At 44.9% G+C, this 20,896-nt stretch overlaps 2 long non-coding RNA genes across 3 annotated transcripts in view; one reads left to right on the top strand and one right to left on the bottom strand.

The window, feature by feature from the left end:
• Positions 1–852: 852 nt before the first annotated feature.
• The window catches only part of LOC307215160, a 150,813-nt gene continuing 130,769 nt past the window's right edge, over positions 853–20,896 (bottom strand). The window contains exon 2 of the long non-coding RNA XR_013838334.1: positions 853–1,046. This is a non-coding gene — a long non-coding RNA (uncharacterized lncRNA). The remainder of the gene's footprint in view (positions 1,047–20,896) is intronic.
• Positions 3,043–11,488, top strand: LOC307215175. Of its 2 annotated transcripts, XR_013838349.1 has the most exons (4): positions 3,043–3,161; positions 3,426–3,505; positions 5,407–5,489; positions 9,824–11,488. It is a non-coding gene; the product is annotated as an uncharacterized lncRNA (long non-coding RNA). The 2 variants fall into 2 exon arrangements; XR_013838348.1 differs by lacking the exon at positions 3,426–3,505.

Below are 20,896 nucleotides of genomic sequence, written 5' to 3'. Positions count from 1 at the left end.
GCTTCCCTCCGCGGAGGAAGTGCTGCTTCTCACAATCTTTGGAGGTTCCCTGTAACCCAGCTGCCCTTCCACCTCTCGCCTCTGAGCTGATGGCAGTTCCCTGTCATCCGGCTTCAAGGTTAGCGTTGCCACAGGGCTGAGTGAAGCAGGGAGCCTTGGGCAGAGGAATTTAGGGTGATACCAGTAAATACGATAATTTTGGTTTCTCATTTTCCCCAGATTTGGTTCGGTTCTCCACATTTCTGCATCGCTTTAGGGAGCCCCCCCCCCGAAAAAAAGTCATAATGAAAATTCACCAGCATTTTAGCGTGATTTTCCCCAGTGTACACATTTTTCCAAAGCAATTTCCCCACTATAATACTTTTTTTTTTTGCATGTTGATTTCACTCATTTGTACATGTATCTGCACACTTGACCCTAGTACATATATGTCTGTTTCTGTACACATTACTTGGCTGGAGGACTGCACTGAAGGATTCAGAGAAATGTCAGTTTCAAAGGGTGGCTGTGTTTCCGTGCATGTAAGCATTTAAGTGAATTCAGCAAGTTTGCCTTTAAATGCAAACTGAATCAAATTGCATGGGGGACCAACACGTGTTGAGATTCCTGCATTGCAGAGGTTGGACTGGATGACCCTCGGATCCCTTCCAACTCCACAATTCTATGATTCTCCCCCATCCCTAGATGAAGGCAGGAACGGTTATCTGGATGCTATAATTCAGATTTTGGGGTGTTGGTGTTAGTGGGCCTTTCCTTTGCTCCACTTCAGGTATCAAAATGTATTTGGCCAATTGTGCTGCCAAATACAGCAATTCTTTCCAAGGATATCAGGACAAAAGGAACGAGGAGGTGGAAGGGGAACCAAAACAGTTTTATTAACAAATAAACAGCAGGCATGCAAAGCACAACATAAAACATACCCGACAGGGGCTACCCAATCTCCCCTTCAGCTGCCCGGAGCCCCAGGTAGAGCAGCAGGAGAAAGACCCCACCTGTCAGTCTCCCAGCATCAGGTCCTTTGATCTGGGTAGAAGCTCCCCGGGCCCCTCCACCTATGGCTTTTATAGCCTGCCTTGATGTAATCAAGTGCACCTGGCATCCAGCCAGCACTTGCAACACAGAAGAACCCAAGGAACTCCGGACAGGTGTGTGAAACACAAGAATCCAGCTGACCTCAAACTGGGGATGTTAAAGGGAAAGGGATATGCTACCTAACTCCACGAAATAAAATTGTTTTCCACATTTCCACTATACTGATATACTTCTTTGTGTGCTGGTTGTTGCCACCGGTCCTGGGCTTACAATCAGGCCGGGACATCTTGTTAGGAGAGCTGCAGCAGGAGATTCTTCAAGAGTCCTTCAGAGTTCTGGAGGCTTTGTTTGTTGGCAGCAGGGAAGGGGGAGAGTGTTAATTCCGCTTGCATTTAAAGCTGACCCATCCTAACCATCACTTTCCAAAGCAACAGGCAAATCTTTCGAAATATTAGGGTTGCCATGTTTCCAAAAGTAAAATTCCTGACACCCACAAAGTTGTTGAGGTCTTTTTAAGGAAGACCCCAAAACTTTTGAGCTTTTTGGTTGGGAAACCTCCTCCAAAAATATTGATTTTAAGCTTTCGGAGCTTTTTCCACTGCTTTTTCCATTGCATTGCCATACATCTGGGTTTTCCCTGACTTTATTTTGCCGATTCTGCAAAATCCCCCCCCCCCCAATGCCATTTTTACACCTGAAAACCAGGAGGTGTCAGGAGTTTTCCTGGCATATGGCAATATACACTTCCCTGACTTCTGCAATGCGGTTCTTCATCCAAGTACAAAAATGCATAAACTTATGCATAGTAAGGTAAAGGTAAAGGTACCCCTGCCCGTACGGGCCAGTCTTGCCAGACTCTAGGGTTGTGCGCTCACACTCTATAGGCCGGGAGCCAGCGCTGTCCGCAGACACTTCTGGGTCACGTGGCCAGCGTGACAAGCTGCATCTGGCGAGCCAGCACAGCACACGGAACGCCGTTTACCTTCCCGCTGGTAAGCAGTCCCTATTTATCTACTTGCACCCGGAGGTGCTTTCGAACTGCTGGGTTGGCAGGCGCTGGGACCGAACGACGGGAGCGCACCCCGCTGCGGGGATTCGAACTGCTGACCATGCAAGACCATCGGCAAGTCCTAGGCACTGAGGTTTTACACACAGCACCACCCGCGTCCCAAAACTTATGCATGAGCACATGCAAACTTACCGGTATGTGTAAATGTGAAGAATTGAGGATTGGAAAAATTGAGAAACAGGGAGAAACTGAACAGTTTTGTACACCCTTAGCTGATAGCACCACAAATTAATTGGAAGGCAACTTGTAAAATTGCAATTAAAACTTTCACTGATGAAACACACCACCTTATCAGTCAAATCACCCCTCATTGACATTTACACAGAGGGAGCTTGCCAAACTTTAAATGGCGTTAAATTTAGCTCAGGTTTTTGGCCACTTCACACAGTAAATTCACCAGCTTGTCTACATTATTAAATAGACAGTGTATTGTAATAGACACAGATTGTATCTAGCATGGCACTTTCAAGCAAGTAACTGTGTGGGTCTTAAGGTGGCCAGCTAGGTACTCGACACAGCATCGGGGCAGACTTGAGGGCTGGACAGGGGAGGTTGCTGTGGTGTGTAGAGATTATTTTTCTCTCTCCAGCCTTTCTGTCCAGCTGAATGGGGATCTAGAGAGTTTGTTCCTGCCATTGGGTAATCGGGACAGATTAGGGATTCTGGTTTACTGTCTGCCTCGCTACCCAGCAGTCTCCCTGTCTGAGCTAGCAGACCTGGTATTGATCGTGGTGTTGAGAGCTCTCAGAAGCTGGTTCTGGGAGACTTCAACTTCCATACCAAGGTGATTGGTTCTAGGGCATCCCAGAACTTCATGGCTGCCATGATAACCATGGGGCTGCCCCAATATGCCACCAGCCCAATGTCCCACTCTGGATCTTCTGTTTTCGACTGTGTGGACCCTGCACTTGTCATATGAGGCCCTTCTCTACATTCTCCCTGAGAGGTCTGGAGGGTGACAACATGAGAACAGACCTTTTCTGTGGTGGCTCCCTAACTCTGAAATGCTCTCCCTAGAGAGGCTCGCCTAGCACAATCATTACACATCTTCAGGTGCCAGGTAAAAATATTCCTCTTTCCTCAGGCCTTCAACCGTTAAGTAATCTATGGCCTGTTAAATATAGTGGAGAACTGTTATTCTGATTATTTTATTACGCTGTGTATTATTATGCTATGTGTTATGTTTTTATTATTAATTATGCTCTCTAAATTATATTTTTTATGTTGTACTCTGCCCTGGGATCTTTGGATATAGGGTGGTATACTATTTGAAATAATAATAATAATGTGAAATTATGACTCGACACCATCATGTTCATTCTAGTAATACACACACCAATTACAGGCTAAACTGAAGGTCACCTGAGATACAGTGCTACCCCAGAATACGTCCTGTTGCACTCAGTGGGGAATATTTCTGATTAGACATATATAAGGTTGCTTTGTTACTTGACTTTAACCCAGTTTTGTCCCACTCAAATCAGCACTCTAATATGGAATGAGTTTGGCAACACACAGCAGCTGATGTTTATAACACTATATAGATCCTCAGTGCTATATTTAGTGTCCTAATCATCCAAATGCTGACAAATTTGTAGGCTATATAAAATGGGAAAGACTTTTCTTTTCTTAAAATGCTCCATTCAGCACATTATCTTCACTAGGCAGCCTTTGTGCCTTAACTTATTGATTTATTATTAGTGCAATGGTGTAGGAAATGCTTCTCCTTGTTATTTTCACATACTGCAGTATACATGTGTTAAGGAAATGTGGCTGACGTAATTTACATTGCTCCTTCCAAAAAAACCCCCACTGTTTTAGAACGGTTTTGTTAGAGGTTGGGGTGGAATTCCATTTCGCTTCCCACATTACTTGGATAGTATGGGAGCTGCTGCTGTAAAATACTTTCCCATGCTGCCCGGGTAGCATGAGAAGTCCTAGGCAAGGCACACTGTGGCTCCTTTCCATGGCAGTGTTGACCAAACCAAAGTGTTAGGAGGAGCTCCAGAACAGAGATAAGAAGAACAAAGGCAGCTCTAGTCCAGCATGCTGTTTCAAACCATGGCTGGGCAGATGGGTAAAACCTATTTGGTGTTTCGCAGCTTTCTGACTAGTTGCAGGACCTTAGCCAGACCTAGCAGAGTAAACGCAGAATCCACGGAAGCAATTGGCGACTTGGCTGCAGACAGGATAGATGAAGCAGGAACCAGGAACTTGTAGTTAGGTGTTTATTATATACAGTGGACTATTTACAGGAACAGAACACGGATCTTTTGCTAGCTCTCTCTGACACGACTCACAACTCCTACACTCACTGACACGCTGAACCACTGAACACTGAAATACTGAACTAACACATTCCAGTTAGTAGGCCATTAATTATCACTCCCTTGAGAGAGCTTGACCAATCAGGGAGCTGTCTCCATGCCTCTGTTATCACCAGGCAGACTAACTCCTTCAGATTGCCTTCTGGCTGTCTGCCAAACCTTAATTGACTCTGTATGAGTAGCTGCACGTACACAGTTTCCCAACATCTGGGAAGTCCCAAAGCAGGGCATGAGGGCAGTAGCTCTCTCCTGTTGCTCTACAGCAACTTGTATTTAGTGGATGAAACTTTTGATCTGGATGTTCCCTATATCTGTCATGAATAGTTGTCACAGATATACCCCATATCCACAAATGGGTTCCTCCTAAATGACTTGGGTCATTACATTATCCAGGCAGAGTTCGCATTCCATCCAGGGCCAGCCCTACCAATAGACTGAGACAAACACCTCAGGCGGCAGATAACGGTGGTGGTGCTATTCTCCTATATTGTTTCAAAGCCTTTCCTGGGCCCCTTAATCTGGCCTGCTATCTCAGGTGTGGCAGGAGGACACCACACCACCACCAGTTTTGCAGCCAGATTTAACTGCAAGTTCTGTTGGCTTCTGTTCGTGGAACAGGGAGGGTGTCTTTTGCCTCAGGCGGCCATTTTGTATTGGGCAGGCCCTGATTCCAACCACGAGCATGATGAGATGTAGGAGCCATAGACACTAATGAGATGCAGGTGACTGCTCTATGAAAAGTAAAAAAAAATTATCCACCATAGTTGGAGACACTTAAGTTTATCTACTGCTACCTTCCCCCCTGCAGCTCTGCCAGTTAAGGAGCTACTACTAAATAGCTATTCCAACTACAAGGCACCTTCTCTGATCCCCCACCCCTGGAAAAAGCTCTAATTACAACAACGTGTTGGAACTGAGCGATCAAAGTGTTCAAGTCCACTAATCACCATTTGACATGTTGTCTTTTATCTCTTCAAGATCACTTTCATCTGTTCATTAGAATCTTTTGACTCTGAAATCTCCGAGGGTCCTGCTGGTGTCCTTTCCCCCACCGGTTCAAAGTACAGTATGTTGCACCAGAACAGATGGGACTCATTAGCTGTAGCCCACTGTAAAGCGAAGGGAGGAAAAAGAAAAGACCCCCCAGGGACCCCTTACCTCCAGAGCTCCTACAGGCTTTGCGGCTGTCTGTCTGGTACGCCACCATCCCTTTTGACCAACATTATCGCAAACAGTTTTGTTTGCAGAAGTGGTTCCTCTGATCTCAGCTAATGGTGTGCCCACAGCCATGCCGCCCTCTAGTAATTAGCTGGCTGTTGTCATGGAGACGACAACAGCTCTGTGGTGTCTTGGGATTCTGGTCTTCAAGTACACCGCAGACCCCAAGATGTGCTGATCTTGAATTTCAGAGGAAGGCGAGGAAGCATTCTGGGGCAAATATAGCAGCAAAGATCTACGCTTGTAAGTGGCACCTGGAATGGTTAGAGTGTGGTGCTGATAACACCAAGGTTGCAGGTTCGATAGTTGTGTATTCCTGCACTGCAGGGAGTTGGACTTGATGATCCACAGGGTCCCTTCCAACTCTACAATTCTGCGATTTTATGCTTCATTTCCTTCATTTGCTGCTTTGGGGCTTCTGTGTGTCATCTTCTCTGGCCGCAATCCTCATCCAACCTCAAAGAAAGATGCAGATAGGGAAGAGGCGCCTCTCCTGGACAGAGATAGCCTAATTCCTGTTTTCTATGCTCTGGTAACCTCCAGGTTAGATTACTGCAAGGCATTATACATGGGACTGCCTTTGAAAATAGTTTGGAAACTGCAGCTGGTGCAGAATTTGGTGGCCAGGTTGCTCACCGGCACAAGAAGACCTGAGGACATCCCACTGGTCCTGGCCTGGCTGCAGTGGCTACCAATTAGTTTCCGGGTCCAATTCAACATGCTGGTTTTGACCTATAAAGCCTTATGTAGCTTGGGGCCCCAGTACCTCTTTGCATCTCCTCATCTGAACCATCTCGGACCCTTGCAATTGTCGTCTGAGGCCTTTCTTTGTGTGCCCTTTCCATGGGAGGTCCACGGTGTGGCAACACAAGAACAGGTTTTTTCTCTGATGGCTCCCTGCCTCTGTAATGCTCTCCATCTCAAGTTCATTTGTGCCCTATGTAATGCCTCATTCAGGTATAAGGTAAAGGGACCCCTGACCATTAGGTCCAGTCATGGCTGACTCTGGGGTTGCGGCGCTCATCTTGCTTTATTGGCTGAGGGAGCAGGCATACAGCTTCCAGGTCATGTGGGCAGCCTGACTAAGCCGCTTCTGGCGAAGCAGAGCAGCGCACGGAAACGCCATTTACCTTCCTGCCGGAGCAGTACCTATTTATCTACTTGCACTTTGACATGCTTTCAAACTGCTAGGTTGGCAGGAGTAGGGACCGAGCAACGGGAGCTCACCCTATCGCGGGGATTCAAACTGCCGACCTTCTGATCTGCAAGTCCTAGACTCTGTGGTTTAACCCACAGCGCCACCCGCATCCCCATTCAGGTATAAACCTGCATCCTAATATTATTCTGAAGTGCCTTAAACCCTACCCCTTCACATCCCTGGCTGTCCCTAGTGGCAATGGGGGGACAAACATCCTAACACCAGGACCTCCCTCCTGACTGTTCTATTCCCTTTCTTAAAAATGAGTTCTACCAAAACCAACAGGGCATATCCCCCTAGGAAATAAGAATTTGGAGTGGAATGTTAGCTGCAGGAGCCAAGTATTTATCAAATATTTTCCCCAGTAACATAAAAATCTTTGGGGATCCTTCGAACTAACGAGGAGTAATTTCCCTCCTTCAAGTATCTGACTGTTAAATCAAAACCCAAATTTTGTTCACAAGCTAATGTTCTGCTTGTAGTCGTATCGTCTGTTTTCGCAATCCAATTTCACTGCTGAAATACAGTTGAGAATTTAAAGTGCTGCTCTGCTTGCTCTCCTGACTCTGGGATTCCTTGTTCAGGCAATAGCCTATTATGGTATGTGGCGGTTTGGGATGTTTCTTCTTCCTTTTCCCAAAGTCTTCTTCTAATGTAAATAGCAATTTTGGCTCAAGCCAATCAAACAGGAATTCAGGGCAAATGATACCTGCACAGCGAGCCAGGTGGGAGAAATTTTAGTGCACAAGAGCAATGTATCAGGGATAATGAAAGAAATTTTGCTGACAGTTTCACCGAATACAGCAAAGATGCATCCAAACAAAAGGAAATCCAGAGAATTATGATGGGGATGAGATATTGATTTGGGGGAACAGAGTAAATATATACATATAATAGTGGTATGCTGGATGTATTTGAGAGACAGGGTTAAAGTGGTACCTCAGGTTACAAACACCTCAGGTTACAAATACCTCGGGTTACAGACTCCGCTAACCCGGAAGTGTGGAGAATTCCATTCCTCCCATGCTGCAGATGTGTGGGGCTGTTACATGTCACATGTCTGTTTACATTACAGCACTGATTATTGGGTCTTGTGAGTGGAAAGGGAGATACGCTGTTTCCGCTCTGTATAGCTATTGCTTTTGCAGTTCTCTCTCCGAGGAAGAAAGACACAGAGAGAAGCCATGTTTTTCTTTGTTCTGTTACGTTTGATGTAATTTGCAATAAATTAGGCTTAGATGTTACTCCTCAAGGCTAAGCCTCTGTTTGGACTCTGCTAGTCGATTGCTCATGTCCTTGGATCTGGGTCACATCAGCGTGACAGGGTTAAGAACTTTACCTCAGGATGAGAACAGAAATCGCATGCCTGCAGCGGGAGGCTCCATTAGCTAAAATGGCACCTCAGGTTAAGAATGGTTTCAGGTTAAGAATGGACCTCCGGAATGAATGAATGAATGAATTAAATTCGTAACCAGAGGTACCACTGTACTTGCTTTTTCTGGCAGTGCAGTGAGCAACATCAGGCCTGCTATTCTCCGAGAGTATGAAAGCAAACAATTTATACTTGGACTTCTTTGCCTAATTATATCCAGCCTAGGGCTTGCTGATCAGAAGTTCGGCGGTTCGAATCCCCGAGACGGGGTGAGTCCCCGTTGTTTAGTCCTTGCTCCTGCCAACCTAGCAGTTCAAAAGCACGTCGAAGTGCAAGTAGGTAAATAGGTACCGCTCCGGCGGGAAGGTAAACGGCGTTTTCGTGCGCTGCTCTGGTTTGCCAGAAGCGGCTTAGTCATGCTGGCCACATGACCCGGAAGCTGTACGCCGGCTCCCTCGGCCAATATAGTGAGATGAGCACAGCAACCCCAGTGTCGTTTGCGACTGTACCTAACAGTCAGGGGTCCCTTTACCTTTACCTATTCCTGACAGAGATACAAATTCTCAGAGTGGCATAAGAGCCACTCCCCCTTTCATGTGAAACTCTGGAACTCAAGGCAGCATACATAGAGTTTTGGAATGGCCTCCCATCCAGGCCCTGACCAGATCCATGCCTGCTTAGCTTCAGCAAGATGGCTTCATCCTGTGCCCTCAAGCCATCTTTTCACTTAGCAAACTTTGCACTTTTGCTCCTCCCCATCTCTTCCCCTCACCCAACACCTACTGTTCATGCATTTGTTTCAGTCAGAACTTTTGTCTTTTCTTCAAAGTGCTCAGAAATGTGCCCTGGTTCACAATCAAACAGTGCAACATTTGTACTTCCATTAAAATAGCTGCATTTTTAGATTTTGCGGGGGAAATATTGGCAAAACGAAACAAAGGACAAGTGGGAAATGAATTCCTTGGAAACACAGTGCGATTCATATTTCTTTTACCTGAAGGTATATCCGTTTTCTTAAATAAGTTTTTCTAATTATGTGATTGCTTGAAGATACAGAAATGTTAAAACAAAACCCTCAGTTTAATTAGAGCAGTCTCACTGAAATTCAATTTTGTGTCTAAAAAAATTTCCCAGCTGTTTCTGAAATGCCTGGGATGAGTTTTTGAAGGTGTGTTGTTGTTGTTGTTGTTTTGCCATGCAAGTAGACTTTTGTGATCATGCGAAATAGGGCTCTTTTACACATTTCATTTGTTGTTCTAGGCAAAGCAAATGAGATTTCTCTTTTAATTTCATCTCAGCTCCTTTTAATTAAAAGTCTCAAGATTTGTTTTCTCTTTGAAAAAATTCTGATACAGAAGAGTTCTGGTAAATCATTCAATGGAGCTTGAAATTTTTCCAAGCAATGAATAAATTTGTAAATGCTGATGGCTCCAGAATGCTAAATATATAGCTGGTATATATTTAAAGCTGAAAGCTGGGTGAGGGGAACATTTTAAATGTTTCTCGGGGGAATATTAGTAAAAAGTACCAATTAATTCTGGTGATTAGTTTTCTTTTCCTCTGATACCATCTTTTCCTTCATTAATGCCTCCTTTCCATTCTTATAGGAAGGTTATTAAAAGCTTCCTGAAGAAGCAGTCTCCTGTTTTTTTGTTGTTGAGCCATTTCCTGATCAGCTGGTGAAGCAAGCGGGAGTAGGGAGATTGTCTGGAGGGATGTAAGTCTCCGCTTCCCATGATCTCTTCCTTGGCCGCCAATGCCCAACTGGTTGGGATTGGTAGCATCCATCTGCCTCGGGAGGCAACAGAGGAGCATGCCTTTGGTGGTAAAGTCAAACTGTTGGAAGGTTACAGCGCCTGCTGTGGCTGTAGAGACCGATAGGGGAGAGACATGTTTTGTTGCAGCTGGGGAAGATGAAAGTGTCCGGTTGTGATGCTTCAGATTCACCATGACATTTCATCTTTCTGCACTCCTTCCAGAGGTCATTCCATCTCTGGTCGCTGCTGTGGCTACATGACCTGGCTGTCTGTCTCCAGGGACTGCTGTCGTCTGCAAGGGATTCCCACACGGTGGGGTTAATGTTGCCAGCCTTCGTGCCACATTTGCAGATGTCTTTGCAACATAGATTTGGTCTGCATGAAGCTAGCTTCCCATGGAGCAAATCATGGAAGATTCTGTGGACATGACTAAGCGAGCATAGATGTTGCTGAGACAGAAGTGTGAACAAGCTGGGAATGGGGGCTGGGGAGAGCGCATCTTGGTTGGAAACTCAATCCTGCCATGTGATGCGTGGAAGGCATTGAGCATCGCTCTTGGCGGGTGAAATGGGGAGAACCAAAGTTAAAACTGGAAAAATGAGAAACCGAAATTGACAGATTCACCCACCCTACTTCCACCATCTTTGGTTGTGGCCCCACCTATGCAGCACTCAGAAGGCTATTCGTGGGGAAATGTGGTCCTCTGCGTGAAAATGATTTCCCACCTTTGCTTCTTTCCAAAATGTTTTCACCATTTCCTTTTTAACTCCGCATTTGTGATCAAGACGTAATTGTGGGCTCCTGTTTCGTAATGTCTGCCTTATCGGTTGACATTTGTAAGGCTTAGGGAAGCAGTGTCGGTCACTGACTATGTCTTCAAACAACCCCTGCTAAAATTGCCTCCTGGCCCTGATGCCACCCGCCATGATTACATTAAATGTATTACCATAAAACCTCAGAGTTAAAGAACACTTTGAGAAGAGAGGGAGTGTTCATAACAGACTTCAGAATGCTCATGGCCATTGACTCATTAAATGTTCTTAGCTCATTAACCATCTTGGGGTTTGCCCCCCCTTCTCTCTTTTTAATTGATTGAGAAGCCAATTAAAATAAACATTGTGCTATCTCATTAGGAGTGTTAGTCCGGGCATTTTGAAATGTTTGCTACAGTTTCTCTCAACTGTAGGTGAGCTGGGTGCCATAAAATTGTCTGGTACCTTGAGCCTTGCAGCAGCAAGGGCAGAAATTGACTCTGGCTGTGAAGCTGTGGTGCATTTCACTGTTGGAGTGTTGTGGGTATCAAGGAGTTAAACACTCTGTGCTCATTGGGAATGCTGACTCAACAGCATGGGATGACCAAGCATCACAAGACATGGGGCGTTGCCTAATTGATCCATTAACAGCTAGTCTAAAGAGGCATGGTTAACTTTAGTTGGTAGGGGTGTGAAGAGATGACGGCTTCTCACCAGAATGTAATTCCACCTGTATGCTGAAGGTAACAAGACGGCTTTACAATGCTGCAAGACTGTGAGGGGGCCACCAGGTGGCGCGTTGGAAGATGGCCAATAATAACATCTCTCTGACCCATACGAGGTAATTAAGGGGCTGCTATGGGAAGTATGCAGCCTTCCCTACCCTCCAGGATGTGGGGGGATCCTGTCTTGTCAGCGGTGTTCACAATGCACCCCCTGATCCAAGAGATGGGGGTGCCGAACACTTGGCACGAGCCCTCGGTGAAGTCAGCTCTTCCTGACGCCGATTCCAATTAGCGCGTGCTGGTTGCTTCAGCTCAGAATTATAATTGGAAACATACGATTGGAAAGGAAGCTGAAGCACATACATCAAGTAAAGCTCGACAGATAAGGCTGCTGATTAATGGATCTCTGTGACCGGGAGTGACGGATGGATAAGTAAATCTTCTGATGAATCACCACTAGGAGACTGTATGTTTGGAACGAAGGGGGGGTGGAGGAAAAAACCCTTTTTTTCTTTACACAATGTGATATTAATAACCCTTCACCCCAGAAAGAAATAAGATTGTCGCGTTTTTATTAATCATAAGCAGGATTTTAAGAAATGTGGGGAAGGATTACAACAGGAGAGAAGACTGGTGAACGGTGAGAAAGAGGAAAAATTTTATGACGCAGTTAAAAAATGGCGTCTCGCCAAGACAGGCTTGCCGGATAAAGAAGGACAGGGGGGAGGAGAATCAGAATCGTTCGAAAGAGAAGGAGTGTTGGAATGCAAGTTTGACCTGACAGAGCCCCCTGATTTGTCTGATTTATTTGGCCAGCCTGAGAAAAAATAAAGGACAGACCGAAGGTTAACTTTGTTTATGGAAGCGTTGAACAGAGGCTGTCCCTGAACGAGATAGTTTGTGAAGAGTGCAAAACCCACACAGAGACGCCAGTTTTCAGTCTGCTTGTGAGAATCATCAGAGATCGCAAAGAAAGGAATATATAGAATCATAGAATCATAGAGTTGGAAGAGACCACAAGGGCCATCGAGTCCAACCCCCTGCTAAGCAGGAAACACCATCAGAGCACTCCTGACATATGGTTGTCAAGCCTCTGCTTAAAGACCTCCAAAGAAGGAGACTCCACCACACTCCTTGGCAGCAAATTCCACTGTCGAACAGCTCTTACTGTCAGGAAGTTCTTCCTAATGTTTAGATGGAATCTTTTGTCTTGCAGTTTGGATCCATTGCTCCGTGTCCGCTTCTCTGGAGCAGCAGAAAACAACCTTTCTCCCTCCTCTATGTGACATCCTTTTATATATTTGAACATGGCTATCATATCACCCCTTAACCTCCTCTTCTCCAGGCTAAACATGCCCAGCTCCCTTAGCCATTCATCATAAGGCATCGTTTCCAGGCCTTTGACCATTTTGGTTGCCCTCCTCTGGACACGTTCCAGTTTCTCAGTGTCCTTCTTGAACTGTGGTGCCCAGAACTGGACACAGTACTCCAGGTGAGGTCTGATATGATAACAACAAGATGAGAAAGAAAGTAATAAAGGACTATCCGGATCGAACTGGATAGAACTGTCTAATTAAAGCAGTAAAATATGTGATGCCTGGAGTTATCCAGAATTTTGGACTCGTGCGGAGCTTGATGTATGGGTACCCTAATTTTTTTTTTTAAATTTGGCTGTATAATTTGGAACTAATGTGATTTGAATAATGTGATGTGATTGGCCTGTTAATAAAAATTATTTTTAAAAAATAATACAATGCTGCAAGACTGTAACTGAATAAAGCCTTACTGAAAATCCAGCTTGAGTCCTGAATTCTTCCTGTGGGGCTCTCGTACTTCACAACCTTCACGTCTTTCTGGAGGGGTGGTAAGATCTTCAGCAAGATTACAGTGGTTCCACCTGAGCCTTCTATTGTTGACAACCCACTCAGATGGGAGGCATATCTGTCCCAAGAGATAATGGAAGAGTGCTCAATTGCGGGTGAAGTCAAACCATTAGCAAAACCAATATGGGAGAGACATGTTTTGTTGCAGCTGGGGCAGATGAAGGCATCCATTTGTGCTGCTACAGGTGCTACAGATAATGTCAGAATTCAGGGCCGGTCAGAGGTATGTGCCTATCTCTCCAGGCACCGGCTGAATTCCTTTGACCTCCCTCCGGCGACTCCCGAAGGAAAAACACACGAGGTCCGTTCCGGCGATTTTCCTCAGGCTGTGAGAAAAACACACCAAACTGCTTCTCCTCCTCCCTGCTCTCCAGCATATCCCCAGGGAGGGGAATCAGACTCAGACAGAAATGTATCTACATGTTTTATTCCTGTCTTCAGCAGTCAAACAGTAAAAGAGAAAACATGTCTTCTCTGTTCAACAAACAGAGAGAAACTCCAAACTCCACCCATGTACATCCTGTACAGGTCATATGACACACACACTGAGCTAACATCCGGTGCTCAGTACAGAATGGACTGCCCCTTTGTTTCCATGGCAACAGTCACATACTTCCTGTTTGGCTTTCCAGCCACAAGCAGCAGACTTGGCTGCTATAGCCTTTGCTTGCTGCTGCATTGCTGCTTTAGAATAACATACTCCCCCTAAAGTATCAATGCGTGCTGCGAGCAAAGCGTCATCCAGAGAAGAAAACAAACAGTTGTTATACTTATAACACTCCCCTGTTGTTTCAGTTCCACCCTTGGAACTACCCGCCACTGGTTTTACCAATGTACCTCTCTGGTTGTGTGACTTCCAAGGAATGAGTGCTTCTGCATTACCTTGGTTAGCAACTCTCTGTTGTGCCTTTGTCTCTGACTCAGACACAGCTTCAATTTGACCTTGGTCGTTTACAACAGCAACATATGCAATAGCTTGGTTGGCAAACTCTTTTGAATACCTCTTGGGTGGTACACCCTTCGTTGCTCTCTCAGACCTACGTAAGAGGTGCTGCTCTTCTCTGCTTTCTGGTTCAGCCTCTGAACTCTCTGGAGAACCAGTACTAAGCTTAATCAGTGGTTCATCCTCCTCTTCTGAGGGTCTAGTCATTGTGTGAGATTTCTTCTCAATGACTGTGACAACTGAGCTGTCTGAGCTATCGCTGTCATCATCAGTACTACTGAACTCAATAAGATCAAACTCATCATCATCATCATCATCAGAATCATCATCATCTCCTGTGGGAAATGTGTGAACAATCACTCGCTCCTGTTCAGGAGCACTCTCTAGAAATTTTGTGAGAATCACCTGACCAGATTCAGACAAAATTACTCTGTAGAGACCCTTTTCATAACCCACAAAAATGCCTCTGGCATTCTTTACTCCACCCGGAGCTTCTGTCCTCACATGAGACCCAAAAACCTTGAAATGGGCAACAGAAGGTTTTCTGTGGAACAGTTTCTCAAAAGGAGAACATCCCAACTCTTTTGAAAACTTTCTCAACCACGTGTAACAATATGACATTAGCGACTCAGCCCAGTACTCATGTGGCAGATGTGAACTAAGCAATTGCGCATGCATTCCCTTTTGCAATTCTTTGTTCACCCTAACACAGACACATCTGTTCCAAGCTTCTTCGGAAGCTGCAATTTTGTGTCTTATCCCTTTCTTCTTCAGGAACCTCTGGAAATCCTGTAAGAGAAAAATTGGCTTCTCATCTGTGCAAAGACAATTTATGTCAGCATCATGCATATTTTTAACTTTGTCACAAAACTCTTTAAACCTTTCTAAGGCTTCTTTCGGTCTCTCCAAAAGATAAATCCAGACAAAACCTGTAAAAGAATCAACACATATTAGGTAATACTTTGCATTGCCTCTAGATGGTGCTAAAGGACCAATCACATCAGCATACACCCGCTGAAATGCCTTGTCAACCCTTGAGGTGACCTGCTTGGCGTTCTTCTTGGCTACACCTGCAAAAGAAATCATGTTAGAATCACAAGAATTACATTCCATGTAATCACTTTGATCAAAAGTCAACAAATACAGTCCATCTTTCTCTTTGGCAGAAAGATACAACTCTCCATCTTTGTAGATCTCGCAGTGTTGATCATCATAGGACAGTTTTAGTCCCTTCTTTGCAATCTGCGAAACGCTGAGCAGATTGTACTTCAACTCTGGAACCAAATAAACATCGTTTATAGTCAAGTTCAGACTTTTAAGATACACAGTCCCAATTCCGGTGGCTTCCAGCTCTCGACCGTTGGCTTGTTGTACAACGAAGCTTTGCTTCTTAAACGACGAAAACAAATCCCTGCGATGGGTCATGTGAACCGTCGCTCCCGTGTCTAAAACGAAGAAATTCCCCACTTGTGGTGTGGCTTTTAGGGACATCAAAGCCTTTGCAGGCTTCGCCTGTGACTTGGCATGACTTCTGCCTGACGCCTCAGACTTCGTGGAGCTTCCCTTGGCTCCTTTGTTCTGACGTGGCTCCTTGCAGTACCGCTGAAGATGCCCAGTCTGCCCACAATTGTGGCATCGGACAACGTTCAAAGCTACGGCGTCTCCTCCAGTAGCTACAGCAGTGGGGGTGTTAGAACTCCGTTCTTGACTCCCCCTGTCCTTCACTTCCAGGGCGGCAAGTCTGTCATGTTCGTTCAGAATCACGGCAAAGACCCTGTCCGAAGTTAGATCTTGCGCTGGGAGAGACCCCAGCTGACTGGCAACCGTTTTGTAAGTCCGATTCAGGCTGTTGATCACCATGAAGCAAAACACTTCCTCATCCAGATGGGAATTGCGTTCCACCATCTGTTGACGCAGAAACTTCATTTCCGTCAGGTGCGCTTGAACATCTCCATCAGGCGCAAGCCTCAGGTTAGTCAGCTTTTCAAAATACAGCAACGCTGAAGAACCTGCATCTCTCTGATGTGTCCTTCTCAGCGTGTCCCAAACATCTTTCGCGTGCTCTAAATCTTGTATATGAATAAGCTGAGAATCTGACACGCACAGAATTATAGCGGTTCTGGCCTTCACATCCTGTGACTCCCAAGGACGCGTTGGTGCTGCAGGGATGGGGTTCTCAATCACCCCAAACAGTCTCTGATTCTGCAGCAAGGCCTTCATCTTTATAGACCAAGATGCATAATTGTCACTGGTCAAGAGGGGTGGAGAAGGCAGGCTTCCCTTCTTGACATCCATTTTGAGTCCTTGCATTGACTCTCAAACACAAGCCTCTAAAATCCAATAGCTGGCTTGTTTACACTCTGTGCACCTGGCAGCTATAACACTGGCCGCTTGGAAAGTTCCTTTGTAAGGACCTAGTCAAAACACAAGCTGTTTTTGCCACTCTGGGCATAGCCTGACTTCCAGCCCTTATCTGCGTTGCTAAGCAACCACATTCCTTTCCTTGGACAGGAAAAACCACAGGAATGTTTGGAATGCAGACTCTTCTCTCTCGGAGCTGTTTTTCCCAAACGTTGCTCCCATGAAGCAGAGAATTAATCCATCTGCATTCACACTCTTAAGCCCGAAAATCTCATACCTGGGCTCCGTAGCTTGGCTTTCAGCTTCTTCTGGTCAGCTTCTAGCTGCAGAGAATCAGCATCCATCTCAGGCTTCTTGGAGAGGGATGAATACAGTCTCCTTGATGCAGACTCCCATGGATCGTAGCAACCATCCTCTGCTACCAATGTCAGAATTCAGGGCCGGTCAGAGGTATGTGCCTATCTCTCCAGGCACCGGCTGAATTCCTTTGACCTCCCTCCGGCGACTCCCGAAGGAAAAACACACGAGGTCCGTTCCGGCGATTTTCCTCAGGCTGTGAGAAAAACACACCAAACTGCTTCTCCTCCTCCCTGCTCTCCAGCATATCCCCAGGGAGGGGAATCAGACTCAGACAGAAATGTATCTACATGTTTTATTCCTGTCTTCAGCAGTCAAACAGTAAAAGAGAAAACATGTCTTCTCTGTTCAACAAACAGAGAGAAACTCCAAACTCCACCCATGTACATCCTGTACAGGTCATATGACACACACACTGAGCTAACATCCGGTGCTCAGTACAGAATGGACTGCCCCTTTGTTTCCATGGCAACAGTCACATACTTCCTGTTTGGCTTTCCAGCCACAAGCAGCAGACTTGGCTGCTATAGCCTTTGCTTGCTGCTGCATTGCTGCTTTAGAATAACAGGTAAGATCTTCAGCAAGATTACAGTGGTTCCACCTGAGCCTTCTATTGTTGACAACCCACTCAGATGGGAGGCATATCTGTCCCAAGAGATAATGGAAGAGTGCTCAATTGCGGGTGAAGTCAAACCATTAGCAAAACCAATATGGGAGAGACATGTTTTGTTGCAGCTGGGGCAGATGAAGGCATCCATTTGTGCTGCTACAGGTGCACCATGGTGTTTCTTCTCTCAGTGCTCATTTCTCCTCTGGTGACTGCTGTAGATACATGACCTGCAAGGGATTCCCTTGGGTTAATGTGTTAATGGGATAATGTTGCCATCCTTCATGTCACATCTTCATAACACAGAGTTGATCTGCCAAGCCTGGTTCCTGAAGCCAACTTCCATTCTGTACAAACACAAACCCCTGTGTTGCAAAATGTGACAATTACAAAAATGCAAGCGCAACACGCTGGCTAATAACTGTTAGTAAATATATAATCAGTATGATGTCATTCAAAATATACCAATAAGCCACTTCAAAACAATATATATATCATACAGCATACCTCACAAAATATACAAGTAACTGCAAATTGTTATATGTATCAGAGTCAAACAAAGGTTCAAACAACCAATGAATAGCGAGGAAAGCCAAACCGTCTCTCAAAGGAAGACGTCTCGCAAAAGTCTCAAAGGAATGTAGCATCTACATTATCCAGTGAGCACTGATCCACTAGTATTATCTTCACTAGTATGAATATTTCATTGATAATTATTTGCTGATGAATACTTTGTTCCCAAACAGTTGAACTATTCCGGATGCACTGTCCTTTTGAGACTTCAGAGAGACATCTTCCTTTGAGACTTTTGTGAGACATCTTCCTTTGAGAGACGGTTTGGTGTTCCTCGCTATTCATTGGTTGCAACCACTGGTCCTGTTAGCTAGGGATGATGGGAATTGTAGTCCCAAACATCTGGAGGGCCAGAGTTTGCCTATGCCTGCTCTACAGTGCTTTCAGGTGCTTCTGTCCTCTACACAGGAATGTGCTCCATGTCTTCTTTATCACGGACGACAAGGAGATCCTTCTGCTAAGACCTCCTTGTCTGTACAGGGGTCCATTTACCATGTCTTGTCCTAACCACACCCATACCTTGAACTGGTCTTGAAGAGTTGCAACCAAGAGCCCTTGTGCCATGTGCAACGACTCCCATTTTTACTGACCCCAGAAAACCAATTCACGCAGCTCCAAGCATCAAGCATTGGGTTACTTTCAACTGGTTACTGATTACAGTGTGGGTCTTGTCTTGAAATCTGTTCCCTTTACAGACGCTACAGACACTTTCAAGTCAAATGGGCCCATCTGCCCCTTCCTGGGAAGCCACAGCTTGTTGCAGCACCTCTCCTCCTGATGTCTTTATATTTCTTCCATTGCCGGGGAGAACAGCTGCACTATCACCCTCCAGGTGATAGTGTAGGCTGTGTTCGACCACGTTTCCATGGTTCCATGCTACTACAGTCTTTTATTTTTATTTTTTTACAGAATCAAGCCTTGCTATTTATAGTGGCATATTAATTACTAAGCAAAGGAGAAGCTGACAAGAGAGAGCTTTTTTACAAAGCTAAATGCATCCCCCACATACTGTAAAAATAATCTCCCCTTGGCTATATGCAGTTCAGAAGTAAAGATGGCAATTCCACTCCTACTACAGCAAGGGCTTGAGAAAGAAGACTCTCAGACCTCATTACAGGAAACCTCTTGAGAAAACAAACTGCTTCAGCCTTCCCAAACATAATCCTGCTGCCCTTCTAGGGATGGAGTTACCATCTATGTTGCTTTCCACTTTAGTCTGCAAATTCTTCTTTTACAAAAAATAAAAATCTTCATGAATCTTCCACAAATGCATTATTTTTGCCATATTTTCTTTACGCATTTCTAAACATAAAAATTACACATTTTGATACGTTTTGCAGCTTTATGAGAAGTGCATAGTTCAATGTTGTTGTTGTTGTTTAGTTGTGTCCGACTCTTCATGACCCCATGGACCAGAGCACGCCAGGCACTCCTGTCTTCCACTGCCTCCTGCAGTTTGGTCAAACTCATGCTGGTAGCTTCGAGAACACTGTCCAACCATCTCGTCCTCTGTCGCCCCCTTCTCCTTGTACCTTCAATCTTTCCCAACATCAAGGTCTTTTCCAGGGAGTCTTCTCTTCTCATGAGGTGGCCAAAGTACTGGAGCCTCAGATTCAGGATCTGTCCTTCCAGTGAGCACTCAAGGCTGGTTTCCTTTAGAATGGAGAGGTTTAATCTTCTTGCAGTCCATGGGACTCTCAAGAGTCTCCTCCAGCACCATAATTCAAAAGCATCCATTCTTCGGCGATCAGCCTTCTTTATGGTCCAGCTCTCACTTCCATACATCACTACTGAGAAAACTATAGCTTTAACTATGGATAGGTACATTCCAATCTGCATCTAGGAGGTGCAGATCATGTCAGTTCATACTGGAATTTGCAAAAACATAATTCCGCAAGCATCCCTGCTTTCCAGCCAGCTCCCATAAGTTATCCATGTTTACAATTCACAGCAGTGGGAAGTCTAATGGTAAGTAGGAAAGAAGACTTCCGTAGCTTCCATTTTCACAAGGCTTGTTCTTACTCAGCACCATGGACAGTTCTTGGTTCTGCTCTGTCTTATAGCTACAAGAAGAATCATAGAACCATAGAATTGTAGACTTGGAAGGGACTCCAGCGGCCATCTAGTCCAAACCCCTGCAATGCATGATAAGGAGTCTATCTCTTTATTATTAGGATTAGGTCAGCAAACTTTTATTTAGGATTATGTCAGTAGATCAGTCGGTTAATTGACGAGATTATGTTTCAGCTGGTGCAACGGCATATTTATTTATTTGCTAAAGATTCTATATTGCCAGGATTAAGTGTTGGGAATTATGGCAATGAACAGCATAAAATCAACATTAAAACTGCACCCATTAAAAAAAAATCAAAACCCAGTCAGCCAAATTTTTTTGACTTGGGTTATTTATGTATGCCACTATGGTGGCCTGTGTTTCGTTAGCCCCAAAATGGAAAACGAGTGAGGTCCCGATCAAAGAAGAATGGCAACTTAAACTGATGTAACATGCACAGCTTGGGGATTTAACGTATAGAATAAGAGAACAAGAAGAACATTCATTTAAAGAAGACTGGAAAATGTTTATTGTTTATATGGGGAGAAAATGTGTACACTTGAAAACATTGGCAGCATTAAGATAAATAAGTGTAAATAAGTTTTGATGGAAGTACTAATGGAATATTGAATGGTTTAGTTTATATAAAATATGCAGGGATTTATGCTA

This window comes from Podarcis cretensis, assembly GCF_951804945.1.
Source record: "Podarcis cretensis genome assembly, chromosome: 4".
Lineage (NCBI taxonomy): Eukaryota > Metazoa > Chordata > Lepidosauria > Squamata > Lacertidae > Podarcis > Podarcis cretensis.
The sequence above is the reverse complement of the archived record's forward strand: the minus strand, read 5'-3'. Positions and strand labels throughout refer to the sequence as shown.